At 38.8% G+C, this 10,954-nt stretch overlaps 1 pseudogene; it reads left to right on the top strand.

Moving 5' to 3' along the window:
* The first annotated feature begins 8,256 nt into the window (after positions 1-8,256).
* LOC129893589 (5S ribosomal RNA) lies at positions 8,257-8,374 on the top strand (annotated as a pseudogene).
* Positions 8,375-10,954: the final 2,580 nt, after the last annotated feature.

Raw genomic sequence — 10,954 nt, 5'->3', positions numbered from 1 at the left:
AGCACCTCCCTTATAACTTGCCCTATCCAAACTTCCAACTACATCCTTAATTACCACAGCCAACCAAAAACAACAACCATAAGCATATATACAAGTAAAATCACTTCAATATTACACAATATAAACTCCAACCAACTCTCTCAAAACTATGATACCAAAATAGAGTTTTTAACCTTTGTTTCGTAAAACCTTTAACCATACGAAACGGAGGGTCATGTGGCTGCAACCAGAAGCACCCACACCCTTATTAGAACACTTTCCAGTCCTGCAACATGCAATCAAACCAGCTGAAACCGCAGCACCACAATCACAACACACTACTCGACTTTGATTTAACTCTAACGACTTCAATTTAGTTTATTTTTAACGTCAAGCATAATTATGCAATTTTTCCACTTCCAGCCTCATTTAAGACATTTAATATACCTAATAATAACATCATAAACTCTAATTTAAATGGGAAAGCCTTACCTTGTCTGAAACTCGCCAAAACTCACCTCGGAAGCTTTTCTAGCGCGGCTGAAACCTGGTGGCTATTTGCTATCCTTTTGGGGATTCTTGAAACCATAAATTTACATTACTAACATCTTCATACCTTCATGGTATATCCTATATAATTAATTCAAGGAAAAAAATCGGAGGGCTTACTTTTTTATCTCCATATCCGAGGCTCCCTCTCTCCAGTCTAGTGTTTCTCTTTTTTTTTTCTAGAATTTTCTTGTAGATAAGAATGAGTTGTTTGGATAAGGATGATCATAAAACATAAATATATATAGGCCACCTTAGGGGGTGACACATGTCATCCCCTAAGTGGTGACACATGTCAAGCCCTTATTGGGCCAACGCACCCCCTTTTCCACCCATGGGCTACCACATGGCAAGTAGGGTCCACCCCCTTGCTTCAGCTTCTACCACGTGGCAATCTCTCATGCTACCATGTGTCACTCTCTTTTTCTCTTTGTGGGTTCGTAATCTCCTCTTACTTTACAAACCTATGTAATCCTTGATACGTAAGCTTGGTATGTACTCAAGTAGCTTAAGAATGTAAGATTTTCAAGTTGGTAGCTTATGTATGTAAGTCGAGTCCTATGACTCATTACTTGGCCTCCAGCTTCTTCCGGATCTTTATAACCATATTTCCAATCTTTTCTACTATAGGGTGTCACATTCTCCCTTCCTTAGAGTTGTTTGGTAGCGTTATAGATTATCCGGCTCACATGGTGACTTCTAAGAAGCTTAAGAACCTTTCAAGAAATTTAAGAGACTATCAAGAAATTAAGAAGCTTAAGAAATTTAAGAAGCTTAAGAACCTTCCAAGGTATAAAAGTACGGGGTATAACATTCTTCCCCCCTTTAGAACATTCATCCTTGAATGTTAACTCGTCTTATAGGGTTTTACGAGGATTTTCGGGAGTTTTCTATAACTATTGTCTTCCAATCCTTTTAGGAGTTTAGACTACCTTTGGATATAGGAAACAAGTACGGATATCTCTTCTCTACCTCTTTGTAATGTATCCAAAATATTATAACTGTATTGTCCTTATTGAACCCTTATTCATTTTACCACGCACTTACTCACTTGGACCTATACGTAAGACATATATATTCATAGGTTGCATAACCCTGCCGGTACAACTTATATGAGGTAGACGTAGTCTTTTCATCTCTGGGTTCATTCTGCTTTACCTATCTCATTCACATTGAAACTTGCTTGTCCCATCTTATCATACTTCTTTCTTTTATTTTATTCACTCGTTTCTCTTCTCACTTCCAATCATAGAAGGCTTGCTGTCCCTTTTCCTTGGTTATTTATCTATCGCAACATCATTTACGACCAAAGCTATAGCCAACATCTTGGCTTTTGACCCCGTATGGTATCATTATCCTTCACACGATCTCTTGAGTTATTCGATACCCTTCCCTGGTCGTACCTTTTTTTTATACACACCAATCTTTTAACGTTATGTTGTCTAGGGTTTTGCCAAAAACTTCTTGACACCACCTTAAATACCATTCTGACTTCTATCCCATTATTGTTGACTTTCAGCCCTTCTAACTTACTTCAGTACGGGATCTTCTTGAAGTTTAAACATCCATGTCCGATATATTATAGTATCCATTGTTTTCATCTTGCCCTTGCATTCTTCTCAACCGCTTCCCTCTTAAGGGGGGGTACCATATATTCTTATACCTTTGTCCAATCTCAAAACTCATTCAATATCTTTTCACACTTACTCTTATATTCTTATTACATTGACCACGTCCTATCACTATCTACTTTCTCACTAGGCTTTACTTATTTTCATAACGATCCTTATTATATTCACATCATATCCTATTCGTATTCCACCCCATAGTATAACACTTCTTAACCTTTTTCACAATTCTTACTATGGGTTACTTACCCTTCTTAGTTAGTCTTATCCTTAATACTTCATATCCATCACAATTCTATTTCCTTTGCACTCTTTATCCAATCATACTGTTACTCTTTTTAATTATAGCTCGCCACAGTTTATCTCTATGTATCAATTCCGTTGGTGCCTTAATATATCATTCGATCCAGAACTCCCAGTCTTTTCTAAATCATCTCCCTAGGGTCACAAGTCCTTTCCAACTTTGGTTTACCATATCAATATCAACCTCCTAGTTTCTATTGCCATTAATTCAATAATTAACTTATTTCTCGAGGTCAGCCATACTCGTGGTTTAGCCAAATCTCATCATTATTGTGGTCATGACCTTTCAAGACATACTACAACCCTGTATCTCATTATCTTTTTATTTCTAGGAAAATTTGGGTAGAGTTTCCTCTGTATTCTTACTATCTCAAACTTGCACGCAGAAAATACCAACTATGCCTCATAGGGCCAACATGTATAAAGTTATATATATATATATCATATCACATCATATCGCAGCCACACAGGGCACTCACAATCACTAGTATAAAAATGGACTTACCTCGTACGTCCACTGGAACTTCCCCTGTTACACTTTCCTGTCTACTCTTCCTTTCAATTTACATCTTTACATTCCAGTTCTACTTCAATACCTTACCCAACATATATCTTTCGTGCCTTGGCTTACCTGTGTGCCTTATGACTTCCAATATCGTTAGTCACTTCATTCCATTGCTGTCATCCTTCTGTTAACTGTTACACCCCATACTTTTGTACCTTGGAATGCGTTCTTAAGTCTCTTAAAAGGCTCTTAAGTTTCATGGAAGGATCATAAGCCTCTTAAGTTTCTTAAGGTTTCTTAAAGATTCTAAAAGCTTCTAAAAGCTTCTTAAGTTTCTTGAAAGATTCCTAAGTTCTTGAAAGCTTCTTAGAAGTTACCATGTGAGACGGATAGGCTATAATGCTATCAAACAAATCTAAGGAAAGGAGAATGTGATATCCCATGGCAGAGAAGATTGGAAATAAAGTTATAGGAATTTGGAAGGAATTGGATTCCAAGTAATGAGTCATAGGACTCGACTTATTTACGTAAGCTACCAACTTGGAAATATTACATAATTAAGCTACTTGAGTATATACAAAGCTTATGTAGCAAGGATTACATAGATTCATAAAATAAAATGAGATTACAAACCCACGAGGAGAAGGAGAGAATGCCACGTGGCAACCCATGAGAGAGTGCCACATGGTAGAAGCTGCAGCAAGGGGGTGGTCCCCACATGCCACATGGCAGACTCTAAGTAGAGGAGATGGTGTGTTGGCCCTATGAGGGCTTGACACATGTCACCAATCAGGGCTTGACATATGTCACCAATCAGGGCTTGACACATGTCACCAATCAGGGGTTGACACATGTCACCAATCAGTGGTTGACATGTGTAACCAATCAGGGGTTGATACGTGTCATCAATCAAGGGTTGACAAGTGTCACCCCCTAAGGTAGTCTATATATATATATATATATATATGTTTTATGACTTATTTCCCTCATCCTTATCCCATAAGTCATCTTCTTCAAGATATTTCTAGAAAAGAGAAGAAGAAAAAGAAACCTTGAGCTAGAGAGAGAGCACTACAGTGTTTTGGAGACAAAGGTAATTTCTCCAATTTTGTTCCATAAATTAATTATCTAGGGTATACCAAAAGGGTATTATGGTTTTATTAATATACATTTATGGTTTGTATCATCCTCAAAGCGTTAACAAATAGCCCTAAAGTTTTAGCTGTGCTAAAGGAAATTCCGAGGCAAGTTTTGACAAGTTTTGGCGCATTTCGGGTAAGGTAAAGTTTTTTATATCATATTGGAATTTATGATATTGATATGAGGTATATTATGTGTCTTAAATAAGGTTGTAAGTGTAAAAATTGCATAAGGATGATTGACGTTAGAAACAAACTAAATTGAAGTGGTTATAACTAAATCAAAGTCGAGTAGTGGGTTGTTGTTGTGGTGCTGTGGGTGCATCTTGTTGGGTTTCATGTCACAAGGATTTAAAATGTTTTGAAAAGGGTATGGGTGCTTCTGGTTTCATCCACACGACCCTCCATTTGGTATGGTTAAAGATTTTGCGTAGTAAAGATATAAAAACTCTATTTTGATATCGTAGTTTTGAGCTAGTGGTTTGGAGTTGTATTGAGTAATGTTGAAATAATTTACTTGTATATATGCTGATGGTTGTTTTTGTTGGTATGGTTTTGACATGGTGTCCAAGTTTAAATCTCGGAGATGTTGAAATTATAGGGGAGATGCTGCCCGATTTTCGGTAACTTAGGAACTAGTAATGAACTAGTAGAGGGAAATGGATAAGGAAATGACCTCTATGGAGACTTGGTTTTAGAGTTGGAATTGGAAAGTGAAAGGTCATTAACCATAGTATTACTTTCATGTTAAATAGGTTCAATAGACGACGAGGCAAACGTATTAGGAGTAATTCATTAGAGGTATGTAAAGCTAACCGTTCCTTCTTTTGGCATGTCTTTGGCGTAAGTATGTAAAGCTTATTTTTTTCTCTTGGCATGTTTTGACATAAGTATATAAAGCAAATCTTCCTTTTTGGCATGGTTTTTATGAAACAAGTATATGACTTTTATATGATTCCAAGGAAGTTCCTATTTGTAGAGCCACTAGGATGGCCAACTTCTTGATTTTCTAAAGGATATTTTATCGTGCCTAGATACGTGTATATGATTCCAAAAGTTCTATTTTGAGATAACTCATAGTGATATTCAAAAGGTATTTGATACGACTCTTGTCTTGATTTTGAATAATAGCTCATTTTTAACTTCATCAAGTCTCAAAAATGATTTAAAGTGCATTTAGTTTCTCACTACTCCACTCGTGGGTGCCTCAATGCTTCCTTTACCGAGCCTGGGTCAGGTTTTGTTATTATGCGTACTTTTCTGCATTGTTCGCCGTGCCCTGACGTGAGAGGGCAGGTATGACCTGTACATGGGTTTTATCGAGTTATGATTTGCCATGTACACATATGATATGATATGATATAGTTTGTTACGGAGATATTCCCTACTCTGGATATATGCTGTGCTGTAGCGCCAGTGATGGACAGGCGACCACGTTTTGTTCACCGAGTCCCATAATGGGGCCAGATATGGCATATGTTTTTCAGCTTATATTATCTGTGGTTAGGAAAAGTATTTTGATATTCTAGATATTTTTCTCATTTTGCACCTTCTGTTCTGGTAATGGCTTTACTTATTACAGTCCATGCTTTACATACTTGGTACATTATCCATACTGACCCCTTTTCTTTGAGGGCTGCGTTATATGCCTGTAGGTACAAAAGCTCGGTTTGTTGATCCGCTTTCTTAGGACATCCACCCTATTGGTTGGTAGTGATCCTTTGTCCGGAGTCCTATTTTGGTACTAACGTTTCTATTATACATTTGTACATATTAGTTAAGGGTACGACGGGGCCCTGTCCCGTCATATGACTAAGCTATCATTCTGTAGAGGTCTGTAGACTTGTGATGTTGGTTATGTATATATGTTTTGGTCTCTGTGTTTCCTGATGGAATTAACGACCCTCTTGTGCTATATCCGTTCTCATACGCTCTCTAGCGGCCCCTTTGTGACTTCTACTATTATCTATTCTACTAACACACTAAATGGGGCTAAGGGTACGCATGGGTGCCAAACTCGAGCACCAGTCACGGCCTATGTAGTTGAGTCATGACAAAAGTGGTATCAGAGCAGTTTGGTCCTCGGAATGTCTACAGACCGTGTCTAGTAGAGTCTTGTTTATCGGTGTGTTATGCACCACATCTATAAATAGGAGGCTACAAGACATTAGGATGTTACCTTTCTTTCATATCTAAGATTGTGCGATAGAGACGAGTGATAGGGAATGGAATTCCTCATACTAACTTGTGATTTTAGTAGAAGGACAACATCGATAGAAGAAAGTAACTGACGATATTGGAGGTTACAGGGAACGCAGGTAAGCAAAGGCATGACGGAGATATGTCAGGTGAGGTGTGGACATAGGATTGACATGTAAGGTTGAAAAGGGAAAGGAAGAGTAGATAAAAAAGTATAACGGGTGCAGTTCGAGTTGGACATGCGTGGTAAGTCCATCATTTTATACTGTTGTTGATATTGGGCGCCCTGTGAGGCTGTGATATGAATATATATGTATTTGACCTGTGAGGCATTATTGGTATTTTCTGAGTGCAGGTTTGGGATAGTAAGGAATATAGAGTAAACTCTGCCAAAATGTTTTTGGAAATAGAAAGAGAATGAGATATAAGGTTGTAATATATCTTGAGAGATCGTATCCACAGTAACGATAAGATCTGACTAAACTAGGAGTACAACTGACTTTGGGAAATAAGTTAATTGTGATATGGGTGGCAAGTAGAAGGTCAATACTTATATGGTGAGAAAAATGGTGATGAATATGAATGTCTTAAGACAGCCTGCGAGGTATTAAGGGTGAGAGTGACGAGGAAGGATAAAGGGTTAAGTACGCTTGCTCCACCGGGTGGAATTAGCCCATGGTAAGGATCGTGAATAAAAATTAAGAAATATTACCCTTTGGGATTGACCATGAACAGAATATAGTGTGAATATAATGAGGATCATTATGAAAATACTTAGAGCCTAGTAAAGAAGTAGCTAAAGAATGTGATTGTGAGTAAGATTAGGAGTTAGCATTGGGTACACGATAAGGATGGAAGCTCATGAAGTAGAAAGGGGTATTGTGCATATGTACCTCCACTTTGGAAAATAGTGGGATCCCTCGAGGATAGGGAATAGAAATTGCAAAACAACTGAGGCATTGTGAAATTATTAAAGGGACAAGTGGTATCCTTTGGAAAAAAAAGGTGATAACAAAACGTGAAACACGTGTCATCAGAGTATAAGTGCCCCCGAATGGAGAATCGGACACGATTATATGCACTAGTGACGTACTGATTGGGATGAAGGAAATATGGCTTCGACTAAGCTACTACATTAGTTATATGACTCGAGTACCAGTACTTGGACTAGATTAGGTACTATTTATCGAGAATTCTAAGCACCCCATGGTGGTATTAAGGTCTATGCAGGGGAAACTTAAAGTATTGATGGTCTAATAAAAGGTGCACACATGGTGCGGTATGTCAAAGGTGTTGGGGCAAAATCATATGCGTATGAACAGTTGAAAATAAGCAGAGGATGACATGGGTACACCCTAAAAGGGGAAAGTGGACAAGAGAAGTACAAGTGTGGGATGAAGTCAATTAACACTATCACAGGTTAACAGGAACGCTTAAACTTCAAATGAGATTCTATGCGGGCATGAGTTAGCAAGCACTAGGAACGTATTGATTGGGATGAATAAAATGTGGCTTCGGCTAAACTACTACATTAATTATATGACTCAAGTACCAGTACTTGGACTAGATTGTGTACTATTTATTGAGAATTCTAAGCATCCCATTATTGTACTAGGGTTTCTTATAGGGGCAACCTAAAGTATGAATGATCTAACAGAGGGTGTAGACATGGTGCAGCATGTTCAATATGTTGTAATAGAATCATTTGCGCATGAATAGTTGAAAATAAACAGAAGATAACATGGGTACACCCTAAAAGGGGGGGAGGGGAAGCGGATAATAGAAATACAAGCGTAAGAGAAAATCAACTGACGCTATCATATGCAAATGGGAACTCTTAAACTTCAAACGAGATCCCATAAGTAATGGAAGGATCTCGAGGCGAGCAATAAATAGATAGAAGCCACGATATCTGAGACCGTGTGAGGAAACATTGGTGGAGACCTTAAGGAATGGATGCGATCATACCAGCACTAACGCACTGGATCCCATCAGAACTCCGAAGTTAAGCGTGCTTGGGCGAGAGTAGTACTAGGATGGGTGACCCCCTGGGAAGTGAAGGAGGAAATAAAACACAAGTATCCGTACCTATTCCCTACGTCTACAAGTAATCCTAACCTTTGGAACTCTGATATTGATTGCTCGATAAAAGTATATGTTATGGCAACGGGACAGAGAAACTCTCCATATAGTCGGTATAAGATCCGGAGGAAGGTTTTGGTTCACATTTGAGGACGAATGTTCTAAAGGGGGGAAAGATGTTACACCCCGTACTTTTGTACCTTGGAACGCTTTCTTAAGTCTCTTGAAAGGCTCTTAAGTTTCATGGAAGGATGGTAAACCTCTTAAGTTTCTTAAGGTTTCCTAAAGTTTCTTAAAGCTTCTAAAAGCTTCTTAAGTTTCTTGAAAGATTCCTAAGTGTTACACCCCGTACTTTTGTACCTTGGAAAGGTTCTTAAGTTTTTGGAAGGATTCTTAAGTTTCTTAAAGCTTCTTAAAGCTTCTTAAGCTTCTTAGAATTTAACATGGGAGCCGGATAGTCCATAACGCTATCAAACAACTCTAAAGAAGGGAAAATGTGACACCTCAGGTCGAAAGCTCTCTTTCGAGAGCCTCTTTTGTTGGGCTCGGCGGCCCCAATCGCAAGGCTAGATCCAGATCCCCCATAGTCTGTTCAGCATGAGGAATGGCTGGCGGAGCATCAGGATTTCCTTGATCCATTCTCAAGATCTCAGGCCCCCCTACCAACTCGCTCCCGGTGACATTAGGCACTACCTCATTTGGGCTGGAAATAATATAACTGTCCATAAAACAAATCATTGCTATGTTTTCGGTCTCGTTGAATAAAATGTAAACGAAATGACTTACTAGCCACAGTATATCCCCGACACAACCTACATTCACAAACGATAGTTGTTTAGAAATTGAAAAAAAAATTGAGACTCTAATGTAATGATACGTATTATGTGAAGTTTTGGGATTCTTATAGTTTCTATTATATAATAATTGGGATCATAGAGAAAAGAAAATGACAAAACAAAAAGGACAAAGGAAAAAGAATCGAATCTCACTCATTTTCAGGTAAGATTTACTTAGCTCGCTCCTTGCTCGCGGAGTGGCATACCAATAAAAAGAAAAGCGTTATCGGATTGGAATCGATGACTTAAGCCTCTTTCTTAAGGGCCTTTAAAGACCGGCCATTATCGGACTCTTCTTATGCTTTTTTTTTCACCGGGCTTGGATCGAGGAAAGCAGGCTTGACAGGCCCGAGTCTGAATTTGTAGGACTTTGTGGGATGGGCCCGTGCATGTAGGCTTGGGTCTTCTTAACGTGCGTCATTTGACGACTCAGTGCATGGATGTCACGAGTCCATTGGCATAGGCTTAGGCCTATTTTGTAAGTGGGCAGTCTTTGGCAGGCCTGGAGATTCAATTAAGGGGAGCAGTCTAATAAATCGACTGTTGGTGGCATCACGCTATCTTAGATTAGGGATGATAATTCAATATATCGGAAAGACGCTAGGCAAAAAGGTTAGTAAGAATAGGAATTGTTAGATTTCCTGTATCGGAGAGAGAAGCTGAGTCGGGATGAGGGAATTCTTTCTATGCCTTTCTCAGATAATGCGGGTTAAGAGTGAAGCTATCGCTCCGTTCACGACCCAGTATTGACTTATTATATACAAGTTTTGGCTTTCCCATGACCGCTAGACGGACGTTTCCCGCCTTCCTAGTAATACACAAAGATTCTATACCAGTAGAATACACAAGGATTCTCCACCCACTATTATCTCTATTATAGAGATGAGATGTCGAAAGATAGAGATAGTCCATAACGCTATCAAACAACTCTAAAGAAGGGAAAATGTGACACCTCATGATAGGGAAGATTGGAAATAGCGTTGTAAGAATCCAAAAGAAGTTGGAGACCAAATAATGAGTCGTAGGACTCGACTTACTTACATAAGATACCAAATTGGAAATCTTACATACTTAAGCTACTTGAGTACATACCAAGATTACGTGGCAAGAATTACATAGGTTCATAAAGTAAGACGAGATTACGAACCCACGAGGAGGAAGAGAGAGTGACACGTGGAGGCATGAAAGAGTGCCACATAGCAGCAAGGGAGAGTACCACGTGGCAGCAGTTGGATAAAGGGGGTGGACCCCACCTTCCATATGGAATCCTATGGTAGGAGGAAGGGATGTTTTGGCCCAATGAGGGCTTGACACGTGTCACCACTTAGCCCCTGACATGTGTCACCACTTAGGGGATGACACATGTCACTCCCTAGGGTGGCCTATATTTATACATGGTTGATGAATTTTAAGTCATACTTATCCTTAAAGTTTCATTTTCATAAAAAAAAACCATTCAAGAAAATTCTAGAAAGAAGAAGAGAAGAGAAACTTAGAACTAGATGGAGAGAGACAGCTCGGATTTGGGAAGAAAAAAGAGGTAAGTATTCGATTTTGTTCTGTGAATTAATTATCTAGGTTATACCACGATGTTATGAATATGTTATTAATGTAAATTTATGGTTTGGAGCAGCACCAAAACGTTAGCAAGCATCCACAATGTTTTAGTTGCGCTAAAGGAACTTCCGAGGCATGTTTTGCTGAGTTTGGCGAGGTTCGGGAAAGGTAAGATTT

The sequence above is a fragment of the Solanum dulcamara genome, chromosome 6 (assembly GCF_947179165.1).
Source record: "Solanum dulcamara chromosome 6, daSolDulc1.2, whole genome shotgun sequence".
Taxonomy (NCBI): Eukaryota; Viridiplantae; Streptophyta; class Magnoliopsida; order Solanales; family Solanaceae; genus Solanum; species Solanum dulcamara.
The sequence above is the reverse complement of the archived record's forward strand: the minus strand, read 5'-3'. Positions and strand labels throughout refer to the sequence as shown.